The sequence below is a fragment of the Lepidochelys kempii genome, chromosome 8 (genome assembly GCF_965140285.1).
Source record: "Lepidochelys kempii isolate rLepKem1 chromosome 8, rLepKem1.hap1, whole genome shotgun sequence".
In the NCBI taxonomy this organism is placed as follows: domain Eukaryota; kingdom Metazoa; phylum Chordata; order Testudines; family Cheloniidae; genus Lepidochelys; species Lepidochelys kempii.
The window spans coordinates 66,023,549-66,037,649 of record NC_136387.1 but is presented as its reverse complement, the minus strand read 5'-3'; the positions used below and the strand labels follow the sequence as shown (position 1 = coordinate 66,037,649).

Below are 14,101 nucleotides of genomic sequence, written 5' to 3'. Positions count from 1 at the left end.
CATTTAAGATTCCCGATTTAAGAATATATTCTCTAAGGCCTGGTCTACACTAGGAAATTAGGTTGGTATAACTACATTGCTCAAGGGTGTGAAAAATCCACACTCCTGAACAACCCAGTTAAACCAACCTAATCCCTAGAGTAGCAGTGATACGTAGACAAGTGAATTCTCCCATCAACCTAGCTGCTGCCTCTCAGGGAGGTGGATTACTGGCGCTGACAGGAGAAGCCCTCCCGTTGGCGTGGTAGTGTCTTCACTGAAGCACTACAGTGGTGCACTAAGTGGTGCAGCTTACGTGTAGATAAGCCCTAAGACTCTACTAGAAGGAACAACAGTAGTAAAGGAAATAGGCTTCATATAATGCCAAAAACTAGACTAGTTGACCCAAAATGTCTTTTCCACTCATACTATGTACAAATATGATTCTTTTAGTAATACCTTTAACATGTCTCACCTGCCAGATGGGACATGTGATCTTTCGTAAGAGATCAAACATGTCTCCACTGATATATTCTTAGTATTAATTAGGCTAGGAAGCGCAAATTGTAGGATGCCTTAAACTCAACCAAGTTGACAACACTACATGGTAAGTAGAGATTTTTCTGTGACAGTTTAAGCGTTACCTGTAAAGGTTTTCTGTAAATTTTCACACCTGCATGGAATCATTCTTCTACCAGGTGGAACATGTGTCTGTGAGAAGACATAATGAGAGCTTCCCCTTTTTGCCTCTTTTCCAGATCAAAGTGATTTCCCAGATAAGAGTAAAGAAAAATATGAGAAAACCATCACAGGAGAAAACAGCTTGTAGGAGGTGGGGGGAGGGGGAGAGAGAAAAAGGGCAACCTGACATAATCAAACTTTGCTAAGAAGAAAAGAGACCCAAACACTGCTATTCTTGCTGGTTTCTTGTTTGATGGAAGGGTTGATCCTGACTAGGATAGGAATTTTTAGGAAAAAATACTTATTCCACTATCTGATTATTTTTTATTCCTCACCACTTCACCAGATTTTACCTACTATCTTTGTGTCTCAAAGTAAATCACCCAGTACCTACTGGTCCACTGTGTAGTGCCTTAAACATCCATGGAACATACTCAGATATCTTCTGCAACATCACTAGCCATTACCTTTGTGAGTGTGCTGTGATGATCTTTTGGAATGGGGGAGGGAAAAGGATGTCTTTTTTCTTGGCTTCATATGCTCCAACTACTTCATAATTAATCCATCTGGAAATGGTGTCTTTAGAAGCCAACGTGCCTTTTATACTGTAAGTAAGCTAAACAAATAACTATCTGCTGAATCACTTGAAATGCAGTACAATGTGTACACACCATAAAACACTTTGGATGTTTAGTCACTGATGCCTACTATTTGTTTGACTTGGTTTCTATGATTGTTGATATCAGAGACAGAAGTGGTCACTACCTTCTTGGTTAAGTCAGACTCTGAATTCTTATTTCACACATATTCATGATCCACCTTGTCTTTGTGTAACTGAAGGATGCAATGTGCACACTAATGTAACCCAAAGTACACAGTTTCGACCTGACAAGCTTCAAGAGAAATAGGGTATAAGCTACTCCCTGTGCTCCTTTATTTATTTTAAATTAGAGATCATTTTCCATTGTTCTCAGCCAACCAGCTAGAGGAACTGCAGTCTTATGGGATAGGAACTTGATGACGGTGACTCTGATGCCCCTTAGGTAAGCAGTGAAGTTATCTGAGAACTGTTTGGGCAGACTGTAAGTCTGGCATGTGTTAGAAGTGGGTGGTGGGAATCTTTGAAATCAGTTAACTCTCAGGATATGTCTTCACTGCAATATAAGTCCAGGCTTAGTACGACTCAAGTCAGCTGACCTGTGTTAGAGAACCCTGGACTTGAGCATCCACATTGCATTTTAACCCTACGTTAAGACTTTTCTAATCCTTGCTTGAACTTAGGGCTCTAGTGTCCACACTGCAATGAGCAAACCCAAGCCAAAGTAATCTTATCCCAGAGACCCTAGTGCTCCTCCGCCAACCCTGAAATGTGGCCACTCTAGCCTAAACCGTGGTGCACTGTGGGAAAACTTTACTGCCTGCCCTGTACCTTGCCAGGAAGGCAGTTTGCTTTGCAAAAGGTTTGATCAATTTGCTCTCCGTTGCAAATCCAGGAGGCTGTCTGATAATGTGCTTGCAGATTGTTGATCAGAAGAGACTGGGTTAATGCTGACCTGAGCTGCTGCCATTTGCCAAGGGGAGGGGAACGGCTTCCGTTTTCATTACAGTGGATTGAAGACTTTTGAGAGAGAGAGAATAAAGGAAGTTGTCCCAGGGAATTGTGGAATACTTCCAGGTGACTCCCGGGACCTCAGGCAAGCGGAGCTGCATCTCTACTGCAAAGCAATAGGGCTTGGATCCTGATTCTTGGATTAACTCAAGCTCAGACCCTCCAGTCCTGCAGGGCCCTGGGACCCTGGATTAGCGCAACTGCAGTGTAGATACAAGGGGAGTTAGGCATGAGCCCAGGCTCAAGCACAGGCTCACACTGCAGTGTAGACATACCTTCAGTAACTGAACATGACACAATTCTGAGTCCTCAGGCTTCATGGGGTATCACAGAAAAAGTCAGCCACAAGGGAGAACTGTTCTGGCGTCCAAAATGTAAATTAAGCACAAGGCTCTTCTACTTAGTTCTTCTCCAGATTTAGGCCGGATCTACACTAAAAAGTTAGGTCAAGCCAGCTATGTTGCTCAGGACTATGCAAAATCCACACACCTGAGCAACATAGTGAAGATGAACTAACCTCTGGTGTAGACAGTGTGAAATCATGCAAGAATTCTTGCATCAACCTTGCTTATGCCTCTTGGGGAAGTGGATTAACTACAGCAACAGAATAACCCCTCCTGTCGCTGTAGTGAGTGTCTACATGGAAGTGCTACAGTGACGCAGCTTCAGCACAGCAGCGGTTCTGCTGTTGCGTTTTAAGTGTACATAAAGCCTTACTCACTGGAATCTTGTTGATCAGACCTGCCCTGAATCTCCTGTTAAACTGTGAAGCCTCAGACTGTAACAGGATGGGTTGGAAAGGTGGATATATTTAATCACAACAGAGCACAGGAAGTCAGAGTAGAGTACTTTGCTTCCTTTCAAGGGCTGCACTAGAAACTCCATGTCCATCCTGGAGGCTCAACTGTGATTTGTGCCACTGCTTTCCCCTAAAATGCACTTTCTGTTGGCAGCTTGGTTCTTTTTGTTACTTATGGCACAAATATCAGAGATTAACTGATTTCTGATAAGATAATATCACTACCTGCTGTGCAGTCTTATCCACTTGACGAGTTGCAACAGCTAGGCCATACACATCGAGGCCAGGAAATATAGTGAACCTTCTGCCCAACCTTCTGCCCTTTCACAAAGAAAGGTGTAAGCATGTTAGAAATCCTAATTTACTGCATTAATGATCGCTACTAAGCCCAAGGAGTGAAGTTCAACAAGTACAAGGAAATTATTTGCTGCTTCTGCAACTGATGGATGATGAAATCGGGAGGAAGCAGACTGCTGGATTGCATTAAGTCCTCTGAAGATATGTACTGTGACAGGGCAAGGCCAGATGGCTACAGAAAAGTAGTGGGAGATAGATATATTAGCTCCAGGCTAAACAAATCCCTGGTACCAGGTTAAGTGAAATGGAAGCTGCTTCAGGTCAATTAAGACACCTGGGGCCAATTAAGAACTTTCCAGAAGGCAGGGAGAATGCTAGGTTGATTGGGACACCTGAAGCCAATCAGGGGATAGCTGAAACTAGTTAAAAGCCTCCCAGTCAGTCAGATGGGTGTGCATGTCAGGAGCTGTGAGAGGAAGTTGTGCTGTTGGAGAGGCCGAGTAGTACACACCATATCAGGCACAAGGAAAGAGGCCCTGAGGTAAGGGTGAAGTGGAGCTTGAGGAAGTGAGGACTGCTGTGGGGGAAGTAGCCCAGGGAATTGTACATGTCATGTTTCTAAAAGGTCAGCTACCATAGCTGATACTATTAGGGTCCCTGGGCTGGAGCCCAGAGTAGAGGGTGGGCCCGGGCTCCCCCTCACCTTTGCCCCCTGATTAATCACTGAGACTGGGAGACAACAGAGACTATGCAAGGAAGGATAACTTCTCCTCACCTCCCTTGCTGGCTTATGATGAAAATGGCTCAGTAGACTGTGACTCTTGTCTCTAGAGAAAGAAGGGTTACGTGGAGGGTCACAGTGAGCCTTTGAGGCTAGCGAAATCTGCCAGGAAACGTGGGACCGACGGAGGCGAGGACAGAGCTTTGTCACAGTACATTACATATATTAATGGTATACTTCACCTGTTAGCAAATTTTAAAATAACTATTCTAAAATGTATTATAATGAAGCATTTAATCCTGCCCTTAACATATATAATTTGTTTTTAAATCACTTTGCTTCTTATACAGAAAAGGGATCAAAACTACAAGCTAAAAGATAATCAATTTACGATAGTTTCCCTGAAGTACAAAGAAACCACACTGCATTTTATAAGCTAGAGGCAGAAATACATCAGCCTGGTGATCTGCAGGCTCTGTATACTACAGAAATGATGCAAACCATCCTCCTGCTGGCAAGTGGCAGTGCATTACTCAAAGCTCTAGCAGAAAGGAAACAGCATATTCCATTATACCCTTCTAGTCAAAGAGATACAATAAGGAAAACAAGCTGTATGAGCAGGACAGGGGCTAGGATACATTGATAAAATCAGAGCAAAAAGCTGCAAAAGTAGGCTATTATTTTAAATTTATACATTAATTTATACTATCATGTGGCAGTTAAATTTAAAAACTACTTTTTTCCACGAAAATTCTCTTTGGAAGAGTCAGCAAATAGAAAATAATTGTATAGGTTTGCATCACACACTGATATCATTCCTAGTCAGTTTCTAGAATGAGAAAACAATTTTCTGTACTATATAGCATTTTAATATGTTGTGCAATATTTAAGGTTTCTGCTCACAACATGAGCTTTTTCAAAGGGGTTCGTCAAGGGAGCATATATTCTTATTAGAAGTTACTCCCAATGGATGTCCTGGGAAACTTGGAAAGCCCTCGTCTTAACTGTGGATTTATTTTTAAATCAGATGTCTTTTCCACACATGCAGAACAGAGCCTACAGCACCAGCTAGTGTTTCCCTGCCAAGGCTTAGGAGGAAAACTTGGCAGCTTTTCTGTGTAGCATTTACATCTAAATAGGTATTTGTGCCACAAGAAGCTCGTGAAAGCATGGCCACAATGAGCTTTTTCAATTTACAAATGTCCTAAACCTATGAAAGACCTAAATCCACTCTAAACAAATTATTCAGAAGCAGGAAAATTACTTAGTCTGTAGCATTTTTAAAGTGTACAATATAAGAAATTAATTTATAAAGAAAATATTTATATTCAAATACTTGTTCTCAAAGCATTATATTGGATACTTATTTGAATAATTACACACTATGCACCTACTGTACAAAAATAGCATTACTCATTGTCATGGATTAGCTTAGCACAGCAATAAGGAGTCATGGATTCCATATATTCCAGATAGCCAGGGCTGGGGGAAAGAGATCAAAATATGGAAGAAGTTCAACTCAAGATGGGATGAGCAGAAATTTGACGTGGTGGGCAAGCCTGTTGTCCACATCCTTTTGTCTGCTCCCACAACACAAGCAAATAGATATTCTAAGCGATAAGAGATAACAGTATAACAAGCATGTCGATAGGGAGTAGTCTGTGATGTGGAAATTTGAAAATGCCAAAAGCTGACTCAAGCAGATGAAACTGGCTGCCTCGAGCAGCAACTGATGAAGTTTCAGTATGTGAAGTAACAGAATAATCAGCAAGAGATGACCATACTTATACATTAGGGGACTGATTCTGCAGCTCTTACTGACACAGGCAGTCTCATTAAAGTCAGTGTGACTACCCATATAAGTAAGGTTCCAGCAGAACAATATGCAGGCTTCCAGCCTTTTTGACTCAGCTTGAGAAACTGCTAGAGATCATAAGAACAGCAGTGAAGATGACCCAGTTGTTCAGAAAACTGATTACATCCCATCTGCAACGGCTATGCTGATGCCACAAAAAGAACATTTAATTCTTTGAAGACATTCAAAGGAGAATCTTAAGCAAAAAAGGGAAATATTTTAAATAGAGTCTTTAAAAAAAGAACAAAACACAAAAAGGAGAGTTACATTTAGGGAAGAAACCATTTCAGCAGTTGTCTCCAATTCTCTACATTGACCTTAAAGAAGACACCTGACTAGGAAAATGAGGCACATTTTTTTCTCTTACTCTTGTCTCTTGAGAAGAGGAGAGTTCATTGTAAGAAAGCAGAGGTACCAAAGGAGTACCAAAAGCTCTGCTCAGTCTGTGAGATACCTCACTATGTTCAAAGGATAAGCCTGAAAATATCTATTATAGAATCACACTGGTCACACTATCATTACAATCACAATAGAACATAAGTCTCTGTTTTAAGCATATAACTTTCTGGAAAAAGACAGGTTTTGCCCTGATATGCGTTTTCATTTTATAACTTGAAGAAAATCTGTTCAGCTATTTTAATCACCCAAGCACAGGGAAAATGTTTTACAGTCACAGAAAATATTGCTGAGATACTTTTTGGCACTTGTAAACTAAAGAACAGTTTCATATTAAAAGTTCGAACTTGGGATTTATGTAGTCCTGCAAGAATTAGTGTTTTGCCAAGTTAAGAAGAAGCTGTTAAGAAATAAATCTATAAAATGAATAAAAACAGTACTCTGTATGCACATATCTATTTTCCTTAGTGCAATGGTTTAGCTAAATCAGTGTAGTTAGTCCAGTGCAATCCCCTGTATTGATATTCTAAGGGCAGAGAGAGGTGGTAGCTATGTAGCTCTCCCGTCAACATTGTGCTGTCTACGTGGGGGGGCTAAGGTTGGTATAACGATGTTGCTCAGGGGTGTGGATTTTTCACACCCCTGAGCCACATAGTTATACCAAACTAAGTGTGTAGTGGTGACCTGGCCTGAGGCTACTATGTCAGCGTAGCTATGCCGGCATAAAGCTGTAGAGTAGATGCAGCCTACCTGACAAAAGGTGTTTTTCTGTTGGCGTATGAACACCATCCTCCTAAGCAAAGTTAGCTATGTCGACAGAAGCACATTTCCGTTGACACAACTGGGTACACCAGGGAAAAGGTCAGGATAGCTATTTAGGTCAGGGTGTTGTTTTTTTCACATCTCAGACTGACACAGCTATGTCAACCTAACTTTTAAGTGTAGACCAAGTCTTATTTTGATTTAAGAGTAGCTTATTTCGATTTAGCTTAAATCTGTTTTTAATTTTCTTAGCCCTGGCCTACACTACGAGTTTAGGTCGAATTTAGCAGCGTTAGATAGATTTCACCCTGCACCCGTCCACACAACAAAGCCATTTTTGTCGACTTAATGGGCTCTTAAAATCAATTTCTGTACTCCTCTCTGACGAGGGAATTAGTGCTGAAATTGACATCGCCGGGTCGAATTTGGGGTAGTGTGCATGTAATTTGACGGTATTGGCCTCCAGGAGCTATCCCAGAGTGCTCCATTGTGACCGCTCTGGACAGCACTCTCAACTCGGATGCACTGGCCAGGTAGACAGAAAAAGCCCCGCAAACTTTGGAATTTCATTTCCTGTTTGGCCAGCAGGGCACGCTGATCAGCAGAGGTGACCGTGGAGATCTCATCAGCAGAGGTGACCATGGAGTCCCAGAATCGCAAAAGAGCTCCAGCATGGACCGAACGGGAGGTACTGGATCTGATTGTTATTGAATCTGTGCTTTGAAAAAAATCTCCAAGGGCATAAAGGACAGAGGCTATAACAGGGACCCACAACAGTGCCGCGTGAAACGTAAAGAGCTCAGGCAAGCCTATCAAAAAACCCAAGAGGCAAACGCCCTCTCGGGTCAGAGCCCCAGACATGCCACTTCTATGAGGAGCTGCATGCAATTCTAGGGGGTGCCCTACAACTACCTCACACCTGTACGTGGACTCCTGCAAGGGAGTCTCACGCAACAGGGATGAGGATTTTGGGGACGAGGAAGATGATGAGGAGGGGGAGGTTGAAGATAGCGCACACCAGGCAAGCAGAGAAACTGTTCTCCCTGACAGCCAGGAATTGTTTATCACCATGATCCAATACTCTCCCAACCCGGGCTCCGGACCTGGAAGGCAGAGAAGGCACCTCTGGTGAGCATACCTTTTTAAATATAATACACAGTTTAAAAGCAAGCGTGTTTAATGATTAATTTGCCCTGAAGACTGGGGATGCATTCGCGGCCAATACAGCCACTGGAAAAGTCTGTTAACGTGTCTGGGGATGGAGCGGAAATCCTCCAGGGACATCTCAGTGAAGCTCTCCTGGAAGTACTCCCAAAGCCTTTGCAAAAGGTTTCTGGGGAGGGCAGTCTTATTGAATCCTCCAAGGTAGGACACTTTACTACGCCAGGCCAGTAGCACGTAGTCTAGAATCATTGCATAAGAAAGCATGGCAGCGTGTGGTCCCAGTGTTTGCTGGCATTCAAGCAACATCCATCCTTTATCTCTCTGTGTTATCCTCAGGAGAGTGATATTGTTCATGGTCACCTGGTTAAAATAGGGTAATTTTATTAAGGGGACATTCAGAGGTGGCCATTCCTACTGAGCTGTTCGCCTGTGGCTGAAAACAAATCATCCCCGCTATTAGCCATGTGGTGGTGGTGGGGGGGTGATGCGATCATTCCAGAGAACTGGGTGGTGGGGGGGCTTAGTTGGGTTTGTGCTGCACGTTAACCCGAAAACATCAGCCCCTCCTTTTAAATGGCCAATGTGTCTTTTTCAATTTTACTCTCCCCTTTTTTCCCTCCCGCAGCTGCAAATGTTTCAACGCTGCCACTAGCATCTCCATCCCAGAGGCTAGCACAGATAAGAAAGCGAAAAAAAACGCACTCGTGATTAAATGTTCTCTGAGCTCATGCAGTCCTCCCGCACTGAAAGAGCCCAGCAGAATGCATGGAGGCAGACAATGTCAGAGTCCAGGAAAGCACAAAATGAACACAAGGACAGGAGGGATGCGTGAGAGGACAGAAGGCTGGAGCAATAGGAGAGGTGGCAGCAGCGTGATGAGGACGAGGCAGGATGCAATGCTGAGGCTACTGGAAGATCAAACTGATATGCTCCGGTGTATGCCTGAGGTGGAGAAAAGGCACAGACCGCCACTGCAGCCCCTGTGTAACCAACTGCCCTCCTCCCCAAGTTCCATAGCCTCCTCACCCAGACACCCAAGAACGCGTGGGGGAAGGGGGTTGGGGGCTCCGGGCACCCAACCACTCCACCCCAGAGGACTGCCCAAGCAACAGAAGGCTGGCATTCAGTAAGTTTTGAAGGGCAGTGTGGCCTTGTCCTTCCCTCCTCCCCCACCCAATCCATTGCTTCCCTCCTACTCCACCCCTCCCCAAGCTACCTTGGCAGTTATCCCCCTATTTGTGTGATGAATTAATAAAGAATGCATGAATTTGAAACAACAATGACTTTATTGCCTCTGCAAGCGGTGATCGAAGGGGGGAGGGGAGGGCGGTTGGCTTACAGGGAAGTAGAGTGAACCAAGGGGGCGGGTTTTCATTGAGGAGAAACAAACAGAACTGTCACACCGTAGCCTGATCAGCCATGAAACTGGTTTTCAAAGTTTCTCTGATGCGCAGCGCGCCCTGCTGTGCTCTTCTAATCGCCCTGGTGTCTGGCTGCGTGTGATCAGAGGCCAGGTGATTTGCCTCAACTTCCCATCCTGCCATAAACTTCTCCCCCTTACTCTCACAAATATTGTGTAGCACACAGCAAGCAGTAATAACAATGGGAATATTGGTTTCACTGAGGTCTAACCGAGTCAGTAAACTGCACCAGCGTGCTTTTAAACGTCCAAATGCACATTCTACCACCATTCTGCACTTGCTCAGCCTATAGTTGAACAGCTCCTGACTACTGTCCAGGGTGACTGTGTATGGCTTCATGAGCCATGGCGTTAAGGGGTAGGCTGGGTCCCCAAGGATAACTATAGGCATTTCAACATCCCCAACGGTTATTTTCTGGTCTGGAAAGTAAGTCCCTTGCTGCAGCTGTTCATACAGACCAGAGTTCCTGAAAATGTGAGCATCATGTACCTTTCCCGGCCATCCCATGTTGATGTTGGTGAAACATCTCTTGTGATCCACCAGTGCTTGCAGCACCATTGAAAAGTACCCCTTGCAGTTTATGTACTGGCTGCCTTGGTGCTCCGGTCCCAAGATAGATGGAACGCATATCCCTATCGCCCCACCACAGTTAGGGAATCCCATTGCAGCAAAGCCAACCACTATAATCTGCACATTTCCCAGAGTCACTACCCTTGATAGCAGAACATCAGTGATTGCATTGGTGACTTGGATCACAGTAGATTTGCCCACTCCAAATTGATTCCTGACTGACTGATAGCTGTGTGGTGTTGCAAGCTTCCAGAGGGGTATTGCCACTTACTTGTGTACTGTGAGGGCTGCTCTCATCTTGGTATTCTTGCGCTTCAGGGCAGGGGAAAGCAAGTGACAAAGTTCCATGAAAGTGCCCTTACGCATGCGAAAGTTTCGCAGCCACTGAGAATCATCCCAGACCTGCAACACTATGCGGTCCCACCAGTCTGTGCTGGTTTTCTGGGCCCAGAATTGGTGTTCCATGGCATTAGCCTGCCCCATTGCTACCAGGATGGCCAAATTGCCAAAGCCCGTGCTTTGAAAGAAGTCTGTGTCCATGTTCATGTCCTCATCACTCTAGTTACCACGCTGCCGTTGCCTCCTCGCCTGCTTTTGCAGGTTCTGGTTCTGCATATACTGCATGATAATGCGTGAGGTGTTTACAAAGCTCATAACTGCCGCGGTGATCTGAGCAGGCTCCATGCTTGCCATGGTATGGCATCTGCAGGAGAGCAGAGTTGCAGGGGAAGTGGTGGTTGGATGACCAATTTTGCAGACCTACTGCACCGTCTGCTGCCAGGACACAACAGCTGAGCGGGTTGCACGCTTGCCATGGTATGATGAGACAAGAGCAGCCAAGCACAGTTGCAGCAGAAGCGGCAGATGATGACGGTCATATAGAGGACCTATGAGACGACCAGGAGAGCAGAGTGGCAGTGGAAGCAGTCGTTCTATGAGGATGGTTTGCAGTCCTACTGCACCGTCTGCTGAAAGCAGTATGGCACCCGCAAGAAAAAAGGCACAAAATGATTGTCTGCTGTTGCTTTCACGGAGGGAGGGGCGACTGACGACATGTACCCAAAACCACCCACGACAATGTTTTTGCCCCATCAGGCATTTGGAGCTCAACCCAGGATTCCAATGAGCGGTGGAGACTGCAGGAACTGTGGGATAGCTACCTAAAGTGCAACGCTCCGAAAGTCGACACTAGCCTCGGTACTGTGGACGCACTCTGCCGACTTAATGCGCTTAGTGGGGACACACACAATTGCCTGTATAAAATCGTTTTCTAAAAAATCAACTTCTATAAATTTGACCTAATTTCGTAGTGTAGACATACCCTTAGTTAAACTGAAATAAGCCTGGGTTTAAACCAAAATAAGAGTGTCCACACAGCCTTTTGCACTGGCTTAACTGAAAAGGTTTAAAATCACACCTTAAGTTAAACTGGTGTAATGCTGTATGTAAACAAGCCCTTAGTGACTAAGGCAGGGGTGGGCAAACTTTTTGGCCCGAGGGCCACATCGGGGTTGCGAAACTGTATGGAGGGCCAGGTAGGGAAGGCTGTGCCTCTCCAAAACAGCCTGGCCCCCGCCCTATCCGCCCCCTCCCACTTCCTGCCCCCTGACTGCCCCCATCAAAACCACCAACCCATCCAACCCCCCCTGCTCCGTGTCCCCTGACCGCCCCCTCCTAGGACCCCTGCCCCTAACCACCCCCTAGGATCCTACCTCCTATCCTACCCTCCCTGCTCCCTGCCCCCTGACTGCCCTGTCCCCTGTCCACACCCCTGCCCCCTGACAGCCCCCCCCGGACTCCCACGCCAATCCAACTGCCGCTGCTCCCTGTCCCCTGACCACCACCCCCAAAATCCTCAATCCATCCAACCCCCCTGCTCCATGTCCCCTGACCACCCCCTCCTGGGACCCCCCGCCCCAACTGCCCCCTGGGACCCCACCCCCTATCCAACCGCCCCCTGCTCCCTGTCCTGACTTCCCCCCCGGGACCCCTTGCCCCTTATCCAACCCCTGCCCCCTTACCACGCTGCACAGAGCAGCAGGAGCTCGCAGCCCCGCCAGACCCAGCCCGCACTGCCAGGCAGAAGCAGTGGGCCAGAGTGCTGGGGGCGTGGGGACAGCGGGGGAGGGGCTGGGGGCTAGCCTCCTCAGCCGGGAGCTCAGGGGCCAGGCAGGACAGTCCTGCGGGTCAGATGTGGCCCACGGGCCGTAGTTTGCCCACCTCTGGACTAAGGCCTGGTCCAGTCACAGATTTTGTGCTAGTATAACTATGTTGACTAGGGATGTGATGTTTTAGCATTACAGTTATGTCAGTACGACTCCTAGTGTGAACACAGGTATATTGGTACAAAGGTGCTTTATAGCTGTATAGTTTATTCCCTTTCCTCTAATGGAACAAGCCAAACCTATTAAAAGCATATTTATGCCAATATCAGTGCATCCACAATTGGGGCCATGGGGAAGGCACTGCCTCACGTTAACTACAATGTGTGTGTGTGCAGATGAGGCCTGAAGTAGACAGCAACAGCTCAAATCTGGAAGATGCTAAGTGCTCCTGTGAACTGCTAAACATCTTCATCTGGGTGAAGTCAGTGGGCGTTGAAGGTTCTCAACAATTAGCAGAAATGAGCCCTAAATGCAGTTATTGGGCCGGTTTTGTTCAATATCTTCATTAATGATCTGGAGGATGGTGTGGATTGCACCCTCAGAAAGTTTGCAGATGACACTAAACTGGGAGGAGAGGTAGATACGCTGGAGGGTAGGGATAGGATACAGAGGGACCTAGACAAATTAGAGGATTGGGCCAAAAGAAATCTGATGAGGTTCAACAAGGACAAGTGCAGAGTCCTGCACTTAGGACGGAAGAATCCCATGCACTGCTACAGACTAGGGACCAAATGACTAGGCAGCAGTTCTGCAGAAAAGGACCTGGGGTTACAGTGGATGAGAATATGGATATGGGTCAACAGTGTGCCGTTGTTGCCAAGAAGGCCAATGGCATTTTGTGATGTATAAATAGGGGCATTGCCAGCAGATCGAGGGACGTGATCGTTCCCCTCTATTCGACATTGGTGAGGCCTCATCTGGAGTACTGTGTCTAGTTTTGGGCCACACACTACAAGAAGGATGTGGAAAAATTGGAAAACGTCCAGTGGAGGGCAACAAAAATGATTAGGGGACTGGAACACATGACTTATGAGGAGAGGCTAAGGGAACTGGGATTGTTTAGTCTGCGGAAGAGAAGAATGAGGGGAGATTTGATAGCTGCTTTCAACTACCTGAAAGGGGGTTCCAAAGAGGATGGATCTAGACTGTTCTCAGTGATAGCAGATGACAAAACGAGGAGTAATGGTCTCAAGTTGCAGTGGGGGAGGTTTAGGTTGGATATTAGGAAAAACTTTTTCACTAGGAGGGTGGTGAAACACTGGAATGCGTTACCTAGGGAGGTGGTGGAATCTCCTTCCTTAGAAGTTTTAAGGTCAGGCTTGACAAAGACCTGGCTGGGATGATTTAGTTGGAGATTGGTCCTGCTTTGAGCAGGGGGTTGGACTAGATGACCTCCTGAGGTCCCTTCCAACCCTGATATTCTATGATTCAGATGACAACACACACAGTAATTGCACTAATACATAGAATTCTGTATACCTGTGAAAAGACTCAAACACTTATTTGAATCTCATAGCATATGTTATAATGAACATACATACTGTGAAATTCAGTACAGTTTTCGGTTTTAAGGTAAGGAAATGAAATGCACACAACTACATATTATATGCATAAGTGTTATATTTAACTTTAATTAATTCAGGAAATTCAAAGTTATGGTTTGCAGAGCAACCATAGCGTAT

At 45.6% G+C, this 14,101-nt stretch overlaps 1 protein-coding gene across 7 annotated transcripts in view; it reads right to left on the bottom strand.

Annotated features, from left to right (window-relative positions):
- Positions 1–14,101, bottom strand: part of CAMSAP2 (calmodulin regulated spectrin associated protein family member 2) — a 171,284-nt gene that overhangs the window by 44,365 nt on the left and 112,818 nt on the right. The gene's annotated exons all lie outside the window — the stretch shown is intronic.